This window comes from Peromyscus californicus, unplaced genomic scaffold, assembly GCF_007827085.1.
Source record: "Peromyscus californicus insignis strain IS unplaced genomic scaffold, ASM782708v3 Scaffold_2__1_contigs__length_46816999, whole genome shotgun sequence".
NCBI lineage: Eukaryota > Metazoa > Chordata > Mammalia > Rodentia > Cricetidae > Peromyscus > Peromyscus californicus.
The window spans coordinates 10007428-10024253 of record NW_026294540.1 but is presented as its reverse complement, the minus strand read 5'-3'; the positions used below and the strand labels follow the sequence as shown (position 1 = coordinate 10024253).

Sequence of the window (16826 nt, the reverse complement as noted above, 5' to 3'; positions counted from 1 at the left end):
AGTGTCCTCTGTGATGTGCCTCTGATTTCTGTAGTCAGTTGAGTTCCTTGCCAAGCTGGGCAACATACTGAGACCATATCTAAACCACCACTAACAACAAAACCCAAGATGGATATTAAGAAGGATAACACTAAAAAATAAACGTATAAGCTGGGCATGGTGGTGAGGCCTGTTCTATCAGCACTTGGAAGGCTAAAGCAAGAGGGTCAGGAGTTCAAGACCAGCCTGGGAAACTCAGCAAGAGTTTAAATTAAAAAAAAAAAAAGTGGGGGCAGATTGAAGATGTAGGTAAGTTGGTAGAGTGAATGCTGAATTTGATGGATTCCCAGAACTGCATAAAAGGGGTACACTCCTGTAATCCCAGCACTTGGGGCTTGGAGGCAGGAGGATGAGAAAAGATAAGTTCGAGGCCAGCCTGGACCACATGAGACCGAGTTTCACAAAACAAAACCAGGAGCCGCAGAGGTGGCTCAGCCTTTAAGAACACTGGCTGCTCTTCCAGAGGAGCCAATCCCCAGGCCCCACAGGGTACCTCACAACCCTCTGGAAGTTGGTTCTGAGGGACCTGACATCCTCTTCTGGCCTCCTCAGGCACTAGGCACACCCAAGGTGCACAGACATACATGTAGGCAAAACACTCGTACACATTAAATAAATCTTTAAAAAAGAAAAATAGAATTTGAAAAAAATGAATCAATAAATACCTAAATAAGCATATATAGTCTCCCAGGCTCTGGCCTGCCCGTAAAGTGCCTGGGCTTGGTGAGGACCTCCCTCTCAGGTCCTAACTCTAGAGACCGGTAGGGATTCTAGGTAAAGGCAACCTCTGCGGTTCTATAACACTGTCTCCCTGTCCCTCCTCCTCCCTGCCCTTCACAGGTCCTGCAAAAAGCAAAGGCAGACTCCCCTGGCCCAGCACCCCCCCCAACCTCTGTCCATTTGGGGGATCCAAAGTGATGATATTTACAAACCGGAAACTGCCTTAGGGGAGGGGGACGGTCTTTTTTGTTGTTGCTCATTTTCAATTTCAAGTCCCCACTCCCTGAGAGCAAACGGGGAGGCTCCAGCCCTGGCTCAGCCAGAGACTTTAAACAAACCACATAGCCCGCAGCTCTGCCTCCTGAAGGAGGGGATTTACTCCTTCTGCCTGTGCCCCCGAGGAGTGTTAACAGCAGAATTAAAGCTGGGGGATCTGGCAGGGGCTTGCTTTCTGCAGGGGAGGTGTGTCTGTACCTCTTCGAAAGGTATTAATGACCTGTTTATACAGCAGAAAGAAATCGCGGTGCACACCCAGGAAGAAGGACTGAAGGCTTCGCAGACAGCGGTGGTGCCCTTCAACTTCTCTCATTCCTTAGAACTACCCCAACTCTCCTAGACCCCTGTGGGGTGAAGGCAGACCTCAGGAGGGCAGGCAGGGCTGCCAGGGGGTCGTGTGCCATTTCCTTCTTTTGCTGGGGACAGAGCCTGGGGCCTTGGATGTGCTAGGCAATCAGTCTACTGAGCTCAGTTATCTGAAGCATATTTTTCATGCCAAAGGGTATTTTTTTTTAAATTGATTCTTGTTTCTGTTCATTTGTTTGAAATTTTGACACAAGATCTCTCTAGGTAGCTTTTGTCGTCCTACAACTTGCTATGTAGACCAGAGTGCCTTTGAACTCATAGACATCTGCCTGCTTCTGTTTCCTGAGTGCTGGGATTAAAGGTGTTGCCACCGCCCCGGGCGATGGTGGTGCACGCCTTTAATCCCAGCACTCAGGAGGCAGAGGCAGGCAGATCTCTGTGAGTTCGAGGCCAGCCTGGTCTCCAAAGCGAGTTCCAGGAAGGACGCAAAGCTATACAGAGAAATCCTGTCTTGAAAAACAAAAACAATAATAAAGAGGTGTTAGCCACCATGCCTGGCTGATTTATTCTTATTAACCTTTTTAAAATTTTTTTTAATGTGGTGCATGTTGTGTGTTGTGTGTGAAGTATACAAACTGGTTAGTGTGGGTATGTGTGTGCGTGTACATGCATGTGTGCCTGTGAAAGGTAGAGGTCAATGTTGGATGTCTTTTTCTCATTGGCTCTCCACTAATAATAATAAATTATTATTATTATTATTATTATTATTATTATTTAAAGGAAACAAAATAAAAACAAGGTTTCACTTTGTAGGCCAGGTTGATCTTGAGCTCAGAGATCTGCGTGACTCTGCCTTGAGTGCTGGGATTAAAGGTGTGGGTCAGTCAGGTGGTAGTGGTACATGCCTTTAATCCCAGCACTTGGGAGGCACAGTCAGGCAGATCTCTGTGAGTTCGAGGCCAGCCTGGTCTACAGAGCAAGATCCAGGACAGGCTCCAAAGCTACACAGAGAAACCCTGTCTCAAAAAACCAAAAAACCAACTATTTACAGATGTCTTTTAATTGTTCATTTTGATTCAATAATTAAGGTGTGTTTTCTTTTCTTTCCTTATTTCTTTTTTCTCCTCCTCCCTTCTTTTTTAGGCAGTTGCAGGCTGGTCTCACTCTGGATCCCCAGCTGGCTTTGAACTCATGGTCATCCTCCTGCCTTTGCCTCCCTGGTGTTAGGATTACAGTCATGAGCCACTGTGCGCCACAGAGGACATCAGCTTTATCTTAAGAAGAGAGATGGAGTTAGACAACGTGGGCAGTCTGGAGGGTGATGGCAGCCAGCGAACAGCAGCTAGAGCTAACTGCAGATATCTACCCCATAAACAGTAACCGTGTGGTGTTATTCAGATTTGAGCTAGTTTTGCCCCCCTCCCTCTTCATCAATAATAAATGTGGTACCCCATCAATCAAGACTTCTGCCTGCACTGCAAACAGATCTTGCTAAGTGGACAGAAAGGGCCGGGCTGACCAAGAGCTACCGAGAACATTTTACATCTTAAAACCCTCAGCAATTTGGCCATGTGTTTAATAGCGCTGGCCTCCGAAGGTTCCAGCCCAATCCTTCTTCTTCTTCTCTGGCCAAGAACACCACTTTACTGTGTCCATGATGTTGGATGGGTCTCTTAAAAAAAAAAAAAATGAGCCTTCTATGGCCCCTCTGTGGCCAGCGCAGCCGGCTACCCTACTGTCTCGAATCCATTTGAAATGGCTGTAAAATACGGCTGACTAAGCCTGGCAGTAAATCTTCCCCCTTTCATTCAGAAAGACTGACAAAGAGAAGTGTCTAGGAGAGATCTCTCCAGCTTGCAGGTTTCCACTCCCCGCTGGGCTGGCCTGCCTTCTCTGGCTTGACTACCGCATATATTTCCTACCCTGTTTCTCCCTGACCAGAGCAAACTTAAGGCAGGTAGTCTAATGTGTGGTGTCTCTGTGATAGAGTAAGAATACGAGGCTGTACTTACTCCTGGCTCCCAAGGGGGTGCGGGGGCGGCGCGGGGCGGCGGGGGGGGGGGGGGGGGAGTTTCGTGGTTGTTTCAACCACTCAAGTGCCACTCTTTCTGTGTCTTGGTGGAAAATAGTGAGGTTCAGCTGGAAAACAGGTTTTTCTGGCTGATTAGCCTTAAGATGGATGCTTCTCTCGACAGAGGGAAGCCAGGGACTGTCAGGAATGTTTCCAGGCAAGAAGGGTCGGGCGGTGATGCCTGCGATGGAGACACAGGGCATTCGACTGTGTTTCCGAACCCACCAGCTCTGAGGATAGTGGTCTCCCCACCTGGGCAAGAGCTTTAGAAGACCAGCACATCCCTTAGTCTTATTGATTGGAATTTCATGGTCCAGGCGAAGGGACAAGCTGGCAGGAAAAAAAAAATGAGCTTTTGCGTGCTGAGCGGAAAAATAGCCGCTTCAGACTCATCCATTCTGATGGAGTGAGCAAAGGCAGCCAGAGGCTCTTCCCAGTCCTCAGCACCCAGGAACCGAGGCCAAAGCTCCCGGCTCTCCCTCCGGGTGGGGGTGGGGCTTGGAGAAAAATCCTGGGCTTGCTTGAAACTGTAGGGTGTTTGGAAGCTGTTATTCTTATATGGTGATTATGACAATGAGGGAGACACCTCTTGGGAGAGAAATTAATTGATATTGGCAGAACACGGCAAGTCTCTCTCCTCCGCTCTCCAAGCTGGAAAAAGTGTGGCAGGGAGTTTGTGAGGTGACGCAAGAGCATGGATTGGGCCGGTTCCGGCAGATGATAGATAAGCTGCTCTTCTGGGGGTGCTGAAAGACAGACTTAGGGTGTCCCGTTCCTCCTCCAAGGAAGAGCCAACCGTGGAAATGGGAAGGAGGACGTAAGTGCGAGCTCATACACATTCAAGCAGCCTCAGATCAGAACCCACGTGTGGCATTTCCATCCTTTCTCTGATGTGTTTCCACGGAATGGCTAGGGATCATTTTAAAGTTCAGACTGAATCATCATCCGCCATTAGGAGGAATTTTTTTTTTTTTTTTGTGTGTGTGCTTTTGTTTTTGTTTTTCGAGACAGAGTTTCTCTGTGTAGTTTTGGTGCCTGTCCTGGATCTCGCTCTGTAGACCAGGCTGGCCTCGAACTCACAGAGATCCGCCTGGCTCTGCCTCCCGAGTGCTGGGATTAAAGGTGTGCTCCACCACCGCCGCCGCCGCCGGTGGGAGGAAGATTTTAAAAATAATAATTATTAGACTGGGCGTGATAGCACACACCTTTAATACCAGCTTTGGGAGGCAGAGGCAGGCAGATCTCTGAGTTCAAGGCCAGCCTGGTCTACAGAACGAGTTCCAGGACAGGCTACACAGAGAAACCCTGTCTTGAAAAACAAAACAATAGTTATTAGACTTGGGAGGCCCGGCAGACTCTTACTACTGCCTTCTGCTTTGGATCAGTTTATCTCATTATCTGTCTCCCCCCACACACACTTACTTTCACCTTTTGATAATTTGAATTGTTGCTCCTCTCCCCCTCCCCCTCCCCAGTCCACGCTCCTGTGCCTTGCTCCTGGTGGGTAACTTGGTAACCCCACACCTGACTTTGGAGCTGAAGGTTGATGTTGCAATCTGCTTGGGTTCATTAAAGCTGGGCAAAAAATGGCGGCAGACCAGTTCTCAGCCGAGGTTGTAAGGGACAGAGCACAAAGCTGCTTGTCCTCCATGTCTCGGCTGCTCTTTTTTTTTTTTTTTTTAATTACGTTTACCTATTTATCTATTTATGTGTGTGTGTGTGTGTGTATGTGTGTGTGTGTGTGTGTGTGTGTGTGTGTGTGTGTGTGTGTGTGTCTCAGGTGGGGGGGCATGTGCTGGCTACAGAGCACACACGTGGACGTCAGAGGATAACCTGTGAGAATTGGTGTTATACCACCTTGTGGATCCTGGGGGGAACTGACTCAGGTTGTCAGACTTGGCAGTAAGCCTCTTTACCTCATGAGCCATTTCTCAGGCCTCAGGACACGGAATGGAGCCCAGGCTGCAACTATAAGCTGACAGAAGAGCCTTGATGAACTCAGCCAAGATCAGCCCAAGTCTGAAGACAGTGTTAACAAAGGCCTCTGATTGAAAGCCTTGATTTTTTTTTTCTTTCTTTCTGGCTGTTTGTCTCACAGCAGTAGCTGACCAATACAAGATGTTTGGTCTTCCTTTTTTTTTTTTTTTTTTCTCGAGACAGGGTTTCTCTATGTAGCTTTGGTGCCCTGTCCTGGATCTCGCTCTGTAGATCAGGCTGGCCTCAGACTCACAGAGATCCGCCTGACTCTGCCTCCCGAGTGCTGGGATTAAAGGCGTGCGCCACCACCACCTGACTTGTTCTTCCTTTTGATCGTGGTTTGTCTTTGTGAGTTCAAGGCCAGCGTAGTCTTCAAAGTGAGTTCCAGGACAGCCAGCTCAACACACAGAAACCCTGTCTCAAAACAACAACAACAACAAAAAAAACCCACCCAAGCAAACAAACACACAAACAAAACCCCCCAAAGGGCTCATGAGTGGTAAAGACTACTCTTGCAGAGAACCCAAGTTCAATCCCCAGTACCCATATTAGGTGGCTCACAACTACCTGTAACTTCTGTACCAGGGGATCTGATGCCTCTGGCTTCTTGGACATCTGCATTCACATGTTCAGACCCACACACTCATACATATAATTAAAAAGGAAATCTTGCCGGGCGGTGGTGGCGCACGCCTTTAATCCCAGCACTCGGGAGGCAGAGCCAGGCGGATCTCTGTGAGTTCGAGGCCAGCCTGGGCTACCAAGTCAGTTCCAGGAAAGGCGCAAAGCTACACAGAGAAACCCTGTCTCGAAAAACCAAAAAAAAAAAAAAAAAAAAAAAAAAAAAAAAAAAAAAAAGAAATCTTAAAAAAAAAAAAAAAAGAGGTCTCAGAATAGATGGTAAATCACCTGGTGGCTTGAACTAGGGGAGGTGAAGCAAGGTACACATGTCCCCACCTGATGCTGCATTGGCACACAGTGATGGTTCATTTTGTTTTTGCTTTGAGGCAGGTCCTCACTATGTAGCCCAGGCTGGCCTTAAACTCCTGATCCTCCTGCGTCCCCCTCTGGAGCCGTGGGACTACAGGTATGAGCCACTACTTCTGGCTCAAACATTCCTCTGTACCATCACTGTGGCCATGTCAAACACTTGATTCACAGTCATTAACGGTGTCATTCCAGCCTTACATCCACCACCAAGGACACATGGTGGGGGGGTTGTTTTTATTTTACAGACCAGGAAACTAAAAAACAGACCGGTTGGGTCACTTACCCCAAGTCACAGATCCAAGAAGTCACAGGGTCAGGATTGGTCACTCTGGGGTCCTCTGTTAGGAGACCATATCACCTGGGACCTGCTGATCCCCGGGCTCAGAGTCAAGCAAGACTCTGATCTTGAGCAATGTCATGCTGTGGAGATGTTTGTGTGGGGGACCAGGGTGGCGGACTGTGGAAGCCACACGACCTGGGTGTGGGATGGTCATCCGAGGCACGAAATGGCTTAGAGTGAAAGAACAGACTTCGGTTCCCAGGGGTGATGAGTCACCCAATAGAGAGGTCAATTTAGCAAGCACCCTAGAGGCTCTGTTCAGTTCTCAGAAGTGGAGAGGAGATTGGCAGCTTGTGGGAGAAGCGGAGAGATGCTCAGCGGGAGATAAGCGGGACTCAGCAAAGGTCTCGGCAGCTCAGACCTCAGGGCTAATGGGAAAACACCCAACTCGGGGTTACAGCGCATAAGTGGGGAGAAGGAGATGAGAGATAGAGGCAGTCGAAGTAGGGCTAATGGAAGACGAGGGAGACTTTAAAAGGCAATAAATCAGGCTTGCCTGGCTGGTTTCTACCCAGGAATTCTGTAGTGGGTGGTTAACTCAGCAACTGGATGGGGTCTCACCAGGCTCCCAGCAGGGGCAATGGACTTACCTTGAGGGGGATGTCCTCCAGGCTTGGCTCTGGGCTGGGAGAGGCCCTGGGGAGACTTTGGAACCCCAACAAGTGGGAGTTTGGGCTGGTGGTGGAGCGCTCTCTCACAGTCACTGGGGAACAGTCTCAGCAAGAGTTAATCAGCCCACAGGGTGAGGAGACCACAGGACATTGTTTATTTACCTACTTCTAACAAAACCCTTCCCAGAAGGCCCGGGTGGTGATTCTCTGTAATTATATCTCTAGTGAGATTCCGCAGCAGGTTCGCCAGCCTGTTAACTCGTTAGTGCCCGAGGTGCACCTGGAAGAAGGGCCAGGCAATCTGGAGCGATGCCCAGCTTCCACCTGCCACCTGGAGGGAAACTGAGGCACTTCTCTGGCTTCTACAGCTTCTCTGGCTAAGGATGCAGATCAGAGATGAGTTAAAGGCATGTTTTCCCAAGTACTAAGTGTTGAAAAAGAAAACTATCGCACATCTAGGCATGAGGAGTTCAATTCCTTTACTATCCAGGTATGCTGTGTGACGTTGAAGAAAGTTACTCAACTGCTCTGAACTTCGGCTTGACGGACCAATGAAGACCAGTGGCTGTAATGGGGTGCACGGACTTCCCGGTGAGTTATAGAGAGACCTCAAGTTCGTTGTGACAAAGAGAACGGAGTTAGGTTAGACTCTGGGTTCAACTTCACGTTTGTCCACAGCTATTGAGAGATCTAAGATTAATTAGCCCCACAAGCACAGTGGAAGCAGAGGTGAGAGTCCCACTTTCGCAACTCACATTGAGTTACCAGTCCAGGCACAGGAAGTAAACTTGGTGGCTTTGAGAATGGTAGCAGAAATTCCCAGCATGCCCCTCTGCACTGAACTTCTGGCTCCTCTGAAGGGCTGGAGTCTGTATCCCTTTTCCTTGAATTTGGATGGATCCTGGGACCTAACTGTACCAACAGGACATAATGGAGATGATGCCTGGAGTCTGGAGGGAACCTGCATTTGAGGCTGTGGCTCAGTGGGTAAAGAGCTTGCCTAGCATGCATGAAGCCCTGAGTTTGATCCCCAACACTGCACACATCAGCAGTTCCAGTCCTGGGGAGGGGGAGGCAGGAGGATTAGAAATTCAAGGTCATCCTCAGCTACACAGGGAGTTCAAAGTGAGTCTGAGCTACATGAGACCCTGTCTCATTGAAAAATAAATACAATGAGGAGCAGGGATGCCTTTAATCCCAGCACTGGGGGGAGGAGCCATCTTGTGGGACACAATCATTCTGCCTGAGACCAACCTAGGGCCCAGCTGCCAATCCTGCGAAACCCAACAACTTGGAAGTGTTGGTGAGATTGCCCTATTGATCAACCTGCTCAGCTGAGATCCATTCGGGAGAGGTTTCAGAAGCCTACAGTCAAGATCAGCTGAGGAGTTGACAAATGAGCAAAACGCGACCTGAGAAAAAATAAATACAATGAACCAGGATGTAGGTCAATGGTCGAGTGCTCACCTAGCCTGCAAGATGCCCTGGGTCCATCTTCAGCACAGCAAAACTCCCAAGAGCCCTCACTCAGCACCATTACATTCTAGTTGCAATTTTAATGTATGCCTTAGGCTGGAGGCAAGAAACCATCCCTCCCCACCACCCATTCAGCTTGGGTGGATGTAACACAAGTTTGCTTTTCTCAAGCTAGCAACAGTGGGGGCGCCCCTCACCCTTGGACATCAGGGGCTTGATAGTAGAATGTTTAGATATACATGTGATGCTAGGCTGCCCAATGTGGAGTCCTGGTGCCTCACAGCCCCTCTAGGGAAATAGCAGGACATGAATGCCCAGCTCCACCTCTCCTTAATCTGTACTCCTCCCTTCCCATTGCCATCAATACTTCAAATCAACTGAGCCCAGCAAGAAGCTGGAAGCCAGGCAGGTGACTGACTCTCTGTGAGTTCGAGGGCCAGCCTGGTCTACAGAGCTAGTTCAAGGGCACACAAAGAAACTCTGTCTCATAAAAGAAGAGGGAGGAGGAGGAGGAGAAGGAGGAGGAGGAGGAGGAGGAGGAGGAGGAGGAGGAGGAGGAGGAGGAAAAGGAAGAAGTAGCAGCTGGAAGCCTGGGTCTGCAATGGTGTGTGTCCTCAAGGTGACCGCCCCCCCCAAGGTGTGTACTCAAGGGCAAGGAGTAGAGAGACTGGAACATACATGGGGTCTGGGAGCTGGGATGCCCCCTTGCCCTCCAGGAGTCTCCTCTTGAGGTCGTGGGTCTTGCCCGTGACCTTGGGACTGTTTTCCTCAAACAGAGAGAACTTGGGCCCATTTCAGGAGGTGCCCAGGGAATTTCCTGGAACAGAGGCATGGTTCCCCAGCCTCCCGTCAGACACTCTTGGCGCTGTCAGCACCAAGATAGCCTCAAGGGTGCTGCTGCAGCACTTGGAGAAGAATTCAGAGCGTGTGTCTCCCGACCACTCTCCAGCCCCTCCCCCTACCGCAGTCTTATTTTAAAGGAAGCCCGTATTATCTCAGTTAGTTGATTTTCATGATTTCCCAGCTGTAGGACTTTGGAGGCTGGGGTGTGGGACAAGGGGACCTCTTGGGGTTTTCGTTTTTCTCATCTGTAAACTAGAAGATTGCTGTCTCAGTTTGCTTTCTCTGTTGCTTTGATAAACACCAGGACTCAAAGCAATATGGAGAGGGAAGGGTTTATTTGGCTTCCACATCCAGGTCACAGTCCACCCCTAAGGAAAAAGGAGCAGGAACTCAAGCAGGAGCAGAGGCAGGGACCATGGAAGATGGCTGCTCAGCGGTTTGTTCTCCCTGCCTGGTGTTCAGCAGCCTTGCTTACACAACCTAAGACCACCTGCCAAGGGGTGGGTTGGTCCCTCCTACATCAACCATCAATCAAGACAGTGCCCCACAGACATGGCCACAGGCCCATCTGATCTGGGCCATCCCTCAGTTGAGATTCCCTCTTCTGAGAAGACTCTTAGTTGTATCAAGTTGGTGACCAAAACTAACCACAACTGTAAATGGAATTAAAAATGTCTACGCAGGGCTTGGGGCGCAGCTCAGCTGGTACGTACTCACCTAGCGCTCATGAAACCCCAGGTTCCACCCCAAGCACCACATTGAACAGGCATGGTGGCTCTTGTCTGTAATCCCAGCATTGGAGTGATGGAGGCTGGAGGATCATAAATTCAAGGTCAGCCTTGACAATACGGGGAGTTTGAAGCCAGCCTGGGCTACCAGAGACCCTGTCTTAAAACAACAGCAGCAGTGTAATTGTGCTTAAATCGTTTAGTTTGCTGTCTACATTCACCATGATTGACTGCTCTTTGTGTCTTCACCATCTTCCTTTTTCTGGGTCTTGAAGCATAAACCTTGTCCTTTTTCTAGTGGTGCAGAGGAGGCCTGTCTTAGTTGGGTTTCTATTGCTGTGATAAAGACCATGACCAAAGGCTTTATTTGGTTTATGCAGCCAGGTCACAGTCCATTGAGGGAAGCCAAGGCAGGAACCTGGAAGGTAGGAACTGAAGTAGAGGCCTTGGATCACCTGCCTAGGGGTAACACCACCCACAGTGGGCTGGGCCCTCCCACATTAACCAAACATTAGTTAAGAATGTTCCCCCATGGGCTAGCCTGGCTTGTGTCAAATTTGCAAAAGACTAAACAACGCCAGGCTTTCCCGTGGAGATTCCTTTGCAAAAGCCAAAATAAACCTTTCCTTAGATTGCCTCTGCCAGATAGTCTGTCTCAGCAGCAGCAAAGAAACTAAGATGATGAAGAGACCATGGTAGCTCGGCGTGGTGGCGAGACTTGGTGGTGATGGAGCAAGGAGGTGAGGGCTTTGATTTCTCTTTGGATGTGTGGTCTGCTCTTTTAGAAATGCAGAACACTGTGCTGTCTTACAAAATGCTGCAGATGTGTGGCTAAGATGACACACATTTCTTTTCCCACAGTCTAGAGTCCAGAAGTCCAAGAACAAGGTCCCAAGAGGGTTGTTTCTGGTGGGGCTTTTCTTCTTGGTTAGCAGACAGGTGTCCACTGGTCACTTCCAGTGGCTGTTCTGCTGGACTCTACGACCTACTGTCTCTCCACACATCCCAGTTTCCTCCTACAGGGCACCCATCAGTTCTGAGTAGGGCCTGCCTTATTTATTATAATTGGACCTTCTTCTTCTTCTTCTTCTTCTTCTTCTTCTTCTTCTTCTTCTTCTTCTTCTTCTTCTTCTTCTTCTTCTTCTTCTTCTCCTTCTCCTTCTCCTCCTCCTCCTCCTCCTCCTCCTCCTCCTCCTCCTCCTCCTCCTCTTCTTCTTCTTAATCTCCTCCTCCTCCTCCTCCTTCTACATAACCTCATTTTGAGACATGTAGGATTGGGGCTTCAAATTAGGATTTTTTTGAGACAAAGTAATCAGTCTATAATGAACTTCTTTGGAATTCTTTTTTTAAATATCAAAATTATATGAGGAAAGGGACTGGGGAGATGGCTTAGTGGATAAAACCCTCTCTGTGCAAGTCTGAGGACCAGAGTCACCCACATAAGAACTCAGGCAGTCGTGGAGGATGCCTGTCATCCCAGCACTGGGGAGGCAGAGATGGGAGTTCCGGGGCAAGCTAGTCATCTAGACCGGCAGATTCCAAGTGCTTTGGCTTTGGAGACAGGTTCAGCCTCAGGAAGCAGAATGGAAGACAATCAAGGGGGCCACTCAACATCAACCTCTGGACAAACACACACACACACACACACACACACACACACGGCAACACACATGCACACAAAGAGGCCAAAGATTTGTGAATTTATCAATAAATAATACTAGTGGTTGGTGGTAGCCCATGCCTTTAATCCCAGCAGTTGGTAAAGGCAGGCAGATCTCTGAGTTCCAGGCCAACATGGTCTACGGATTGAGTTCCAGGACAGCAAGGGCTACACAGAAAAAAAAAACAAAAACAAAAAAAACTGTCTTTTTTTTTTTTAAGATTTATTTATTTATGTATTTTATGTATGAGTGCTCTGTCTTCACACACAGCAGAAGAGGGAATCAGATCCCATTACAGATGGTTGTGAGCCACCATGTGGGTGCTGGGAATTGAACTCAGGACCTCTGAAAGGGCAGTCAAGTGCTCTTAACTGCTGAGCCATCTCTCCAGCCTGAAACTCTGTCTGGGAAAAGAAAAAAGAAAGAGAAAATTATCCATTGTCAACTGTTTTTTTTTAAATAATGTTTTATATTTATTTATTTTTATGTGCATTAGTGTTTTGCCTGTATGTATATCTGTGTGAGGGTGTCAGATCTTGGAGTTACAGGTGTGAACTGCCATGTAGGTACTGGGAATTGAACCAGGATCCTCTGGAAGAACAATCAGTGCTCTTAACCACTGAGCCATCTCACCAGTTCCTGTCAACTATTTCTAACCCATGAAAACGGTCATTTTTTTTGGATCCCATTTTGGGTTCCCTGAACAGGGCAGAGGAGTGTCACATGATCCTTGTGTGCAGGTTCTGTTGAGGGGTGGCGGGGTTCCACATGCCAGTCTCCTCCTTTTCTTCACCTTGCAGGCTTTGTATAGAACAGATCCAATCCACGTGCTTTGTGCTGGTGGCTTGTGTTGGCCTTGAATTGATTCTTTTACCTCTGCCTCCAGAGTGCTGGGATTGAGCGAATCCCCTGGGGAGCCTGGCTTCACCTGAGTTTCTTTCCACACACAAGTTTTGTTTTGTTTTTTTCCCTATTACTTTTACCCACTCCTCTACCCTAGATAAAAGCTCTCTGTGTATGTCTCTCTGTCTCTCTCAACCCAGGGCCTTCAAACACTCTACTACTACTGAGCCATGTCCCAGTTCAAATAAAACCTTTTACTAAAACAACCAAAAATTCCTTAAGCTAGGCATCATGGCTGACCCCTACAGAACCAGTAGTTAGGACTGTGGCAGACTGATGGAGAGGTCAGTCTGGGCCATAGAGACCCTGCCAAAAAAAACCAAAAACCAAAAAATGCCATGAATGGTGGCATACACTTTTAATTCCAGCACTAGGGAGGAGGAGGCAGGTGAATCTCTTGAGTTCGAGTCCAGCCTGGACTACAGACCTAGTTCCGGGACAGCCAGGGCTACATAGAAAGACCATGTCTTGAAGCCTAGACTCCTACCCCAATAAAGGGAAGAAACAAGAAAATATTCCCTGCATTGGAGGAGCAGGAAGCTGTTTGCAGAGCTGCGGGTTTCCCACCTCACCCGTGCAGTCCCTCCATTGTTAGGACCGTCCTAGGAAGGGGTGTCGCCCATGTCTTCTGATCACAGGTGGAGGAGGCATTGAGGGGTCATGTCACTTCTCTTGAGAGAAGTCAGAAAGTGGCAGAGCTGGGCTCTGCGTCACTCCCTAGAGAGAGGCTGTGCCTCTAACCACTGCTCCCCCCTCCCCTGCTTTTGTAGGACTAACCACATATCAGTGCCAGGACACAGTGGACCCTGAGCCAGACAGGGTACTGGGCACAGTGGTTGAGTTCTCTGATCCCTGTGTCCACTCAAGGGATAAAATTCTGTATCTTAGGCCAAGAATCCTTGAAGTACTTGCGACCTGGGTATCTGTGGCCTCTTCTAAGGGCCTCGAAGTGACAGCTGAGACCTGTCTAGTGATATAACATCATGGGAATTTGAGGTTGGCTTGGTGGTGGTAATGACTGGCTTACAGCCTGACAGGGGAGGATGGATGAGATAGAGCATGGAAAGGGGCTGGCCCAGGGCCGGGCACTCTGAAGACAGGCTGGGTGGAGCTTGTGGCTGGATACCGCTTGCGTGCTTTGAGGCTAGCCGATGGGATAGCTGTAAGAGCGCAGATGGACAGAGCATAGAGCCCTCCCAGGAACCAGAGCTTTGGATGCACAGAACCTTACCATCCTGATGGGAAACATCAGGGGTCACCACATTCGTGGGTCCGGGTGGAAAAGCTGAAGTTCTGAGTCAGCCTGGTTGAGGTCACCTAGAATGAGCAGTGGAAATAAGTTACAGTGTCTTTCTCACGGCGGTGCACCCGCAGTGTGGGCCATGTTGGAGACTGCACAGAGGGTTTACCCATGCCTTGTCCAAGATCCAAGGTTTGATCCCTCAGATTCACTGGGTATCTGAGAGTGGTCTTGAACTTTGGATGTGTCTGCCTCAGAAGTGCTGGGATTACCACCTTGTCCAGCTGTGATTTTTTTTTTAAATTTTATTTTTTTTAATGTGTATGGCTGATTTGCCTATAAGTAAGGCTATACATTAAGTTCATACCTGGTGCTCACGTGTACTAGACTGAAAAAAGGGCATTGGGTCCCCTGAAACTGGAGTCGAAGATGCTGGTGAGATACCACGTTGGCTGTGGTTCTTTTTTTTTTTTTTTTTTTTTTTTTTTTTTTTTGTATTCTTGACTCTAGCACAGTCTGGAATCATGTGATCTATAAGAGTTCCATGATCTGGCTTCTGTTTTATATACAAATGCTGGGCATGTACCCACACTATTCACTTTTCTTGTGAATTTTAGGCATTTACACTCCATGTTAGTTAGCTACAGCCTCATAACAAGTAATTCTGAATTTAGAACTTAAAATAACCATTGTGAACTTTTCTCTTTTTGATGGGGGTCGGGGGAGTGCTGGAAACCCAGGGCCCTGTGTGTATGAAGCAGGCATTTTGTCCGTTACCTTCGTTTACTCCAGCCCCTGGGATGTAGTCTTGATATTGACCAGGCCACAGTTGCCTGAAGGTTTAGCTGAGGCTGAAAAGTTCAAAGGTAAGATGGCATGGTCCCCGCACCAGATCTCCCAGTACAGGGAGAGCTTGCTTTTCTGCCGCCATGGCAGTGTCCTAGGAGCTGGGAGATCAGCAAAGGGGTGAGAACAAAGCCACTGTGTCTTAAGGCATGGTCTTGGAAAGCACACTTCTATCATTTTTAAAGATGCCAGTCTTAAGCAAATTGCCCTCTCTGATGAAATGGGTTCCTGTAAATACTCGGAGTCTTATGAAGTGACATACGCTTTTAATCCCAGCACTTGGGAGGCAGAGGCAGGTGGATCTCTGAGTTCGAGGCCAGCCTGGGCTACAGAGCTAGTTCCAGGACAGCCAGGGCTCACAGAGAAACCCTGTCTCAAACAAACAAACAAACACACAAAGAAACAAAAAAAAGAATCACGGGGCCATCTTGGAAGTGACCTCAAGTATCCATTCCCCTCAGCATAGAACCCACTCTCCTTTTGCCGTTATTCTCCAGTTTATTATTTTTTTAAATTAAATTTGTTTGTTTGTTTGTTTGAGACAGGGTCTCACTGTATAGCCCTGGCTGTCCTGGAACTTGCAGAGGTCCTCCTGGCTCTGGCCCCCAAGGGCTGGGCTTCAGAGAGATGCTTTGAAAGCCCCAGTCAGCTGCAGACAGGCCCCACCCCTGCTCCAAACCCTCCGGTGGCTCCCATCTCCCAAGCAGCAAGCAGAAGAACCCTCACAGGGGGTCCCTGACTTTCACACCCTCTCCCCTGCTCTCTGCCTCTGTCAACTAGACAGCTTCCCTCCTGACAGGCGTGCTCTCCTCTGCCTCTTGAAAGTGAGATGTCCCTCCTTGGGCTGCCCGCCAAGCTCTTCCCTCAGGCCACACAGCCTGCTTCTACCTGAGGGTGGTATCCTTGCCTCTGTGGCTTTTTTTCTCCTGGGCCCCTGCAGTGCCCAGCACCCTGAACTGGAAGCCTTCTCTCTTCCCATTCTGTTGCCTCCTTGTATTTTTTCTTTTGTCCTAGCTACCGCTTCCTGCTTTTCAATGAACTATTCAGGCTGAGCATGGTGGTGTATGCCTGTCATCCCACCACTTGGGAGGCTGAGGCAGGAGGTCTGAGAGTTCTAGACTAGCCTGAGCTACAGAGTAAGACCCGGTCTACAATAAACAAACTCAATCCTTCCCCTACTCTCTCTTTCTCTCTCTCTCTCTGTCTCTCTCTGTCTCTTTCTTTCCTCCCCCCCCCCTCTGTCTTATGTAACCCAGGCTGGACTTGTATTCACTACATAGCCAAAGATGACCTTGGACCCTGATTCTCCTGCCTCCATTTCTCTGGTGCTGGGACTACAGCACTGAGCATCACCAGGCTTGTTTTATGCGGTGCTGAGAAGTTCAAACTCAGCAAGCACTCTCCCACCTGAGCTACATCCCCAGCCCCACATGGAATCTTTAAACCTGTTGGGGCAGTTTCTTTTCAGGCCTCAGTGTATCTGGTCATATAGTAGTACCAGGTAGGTGGACCATGGATGGGGCTAAAGAGGTCCTTGCAGCTTGAGATCAGGGACAAGGTCTGCCCTCTGGATGGAGGAGGGCCTGGGGGGCCATGATGACATTGATCCGATTGTATGTCCTGGCTAATTAAAGCGCCTGGCCAATGGGAGGTATCCTTATGCTACAGCATCCACTGGGGGTTGGTGCAACCCCAGAGGGCCACACACAGACACAGACAAACAGAGGGCTTTCTGAAATGAATGTTAATTGTCTCCAGGCCAAGGAGAACCACAGAATGAGAGTTTTCCGGGCTGGCCC

At 48.8% G+C, this 16826-nt stretch overlaps 1 long non-coding RNA gene across 1 annotated transcript in view; it reads left to right on the top strand.

Annotated features, from left to right (window-relative positions):
• The window catches only part of LOC128120942 (uncharacterized), a 53546-nt gene that overhangs the window by 25233 nt on the left and 11487 nt on the right, over positions 1–16826 (top strand). Inside the window, exon 2 of the long non-coding RNA XR_008222016.1 lies at positions 7821–7921. This is a non-coding gene — a long non-coding RNA (uncharacterized LOC128120942). The remainder of the gene's footprint in view (positions 1–7820; positions 7922–16826) is intronic.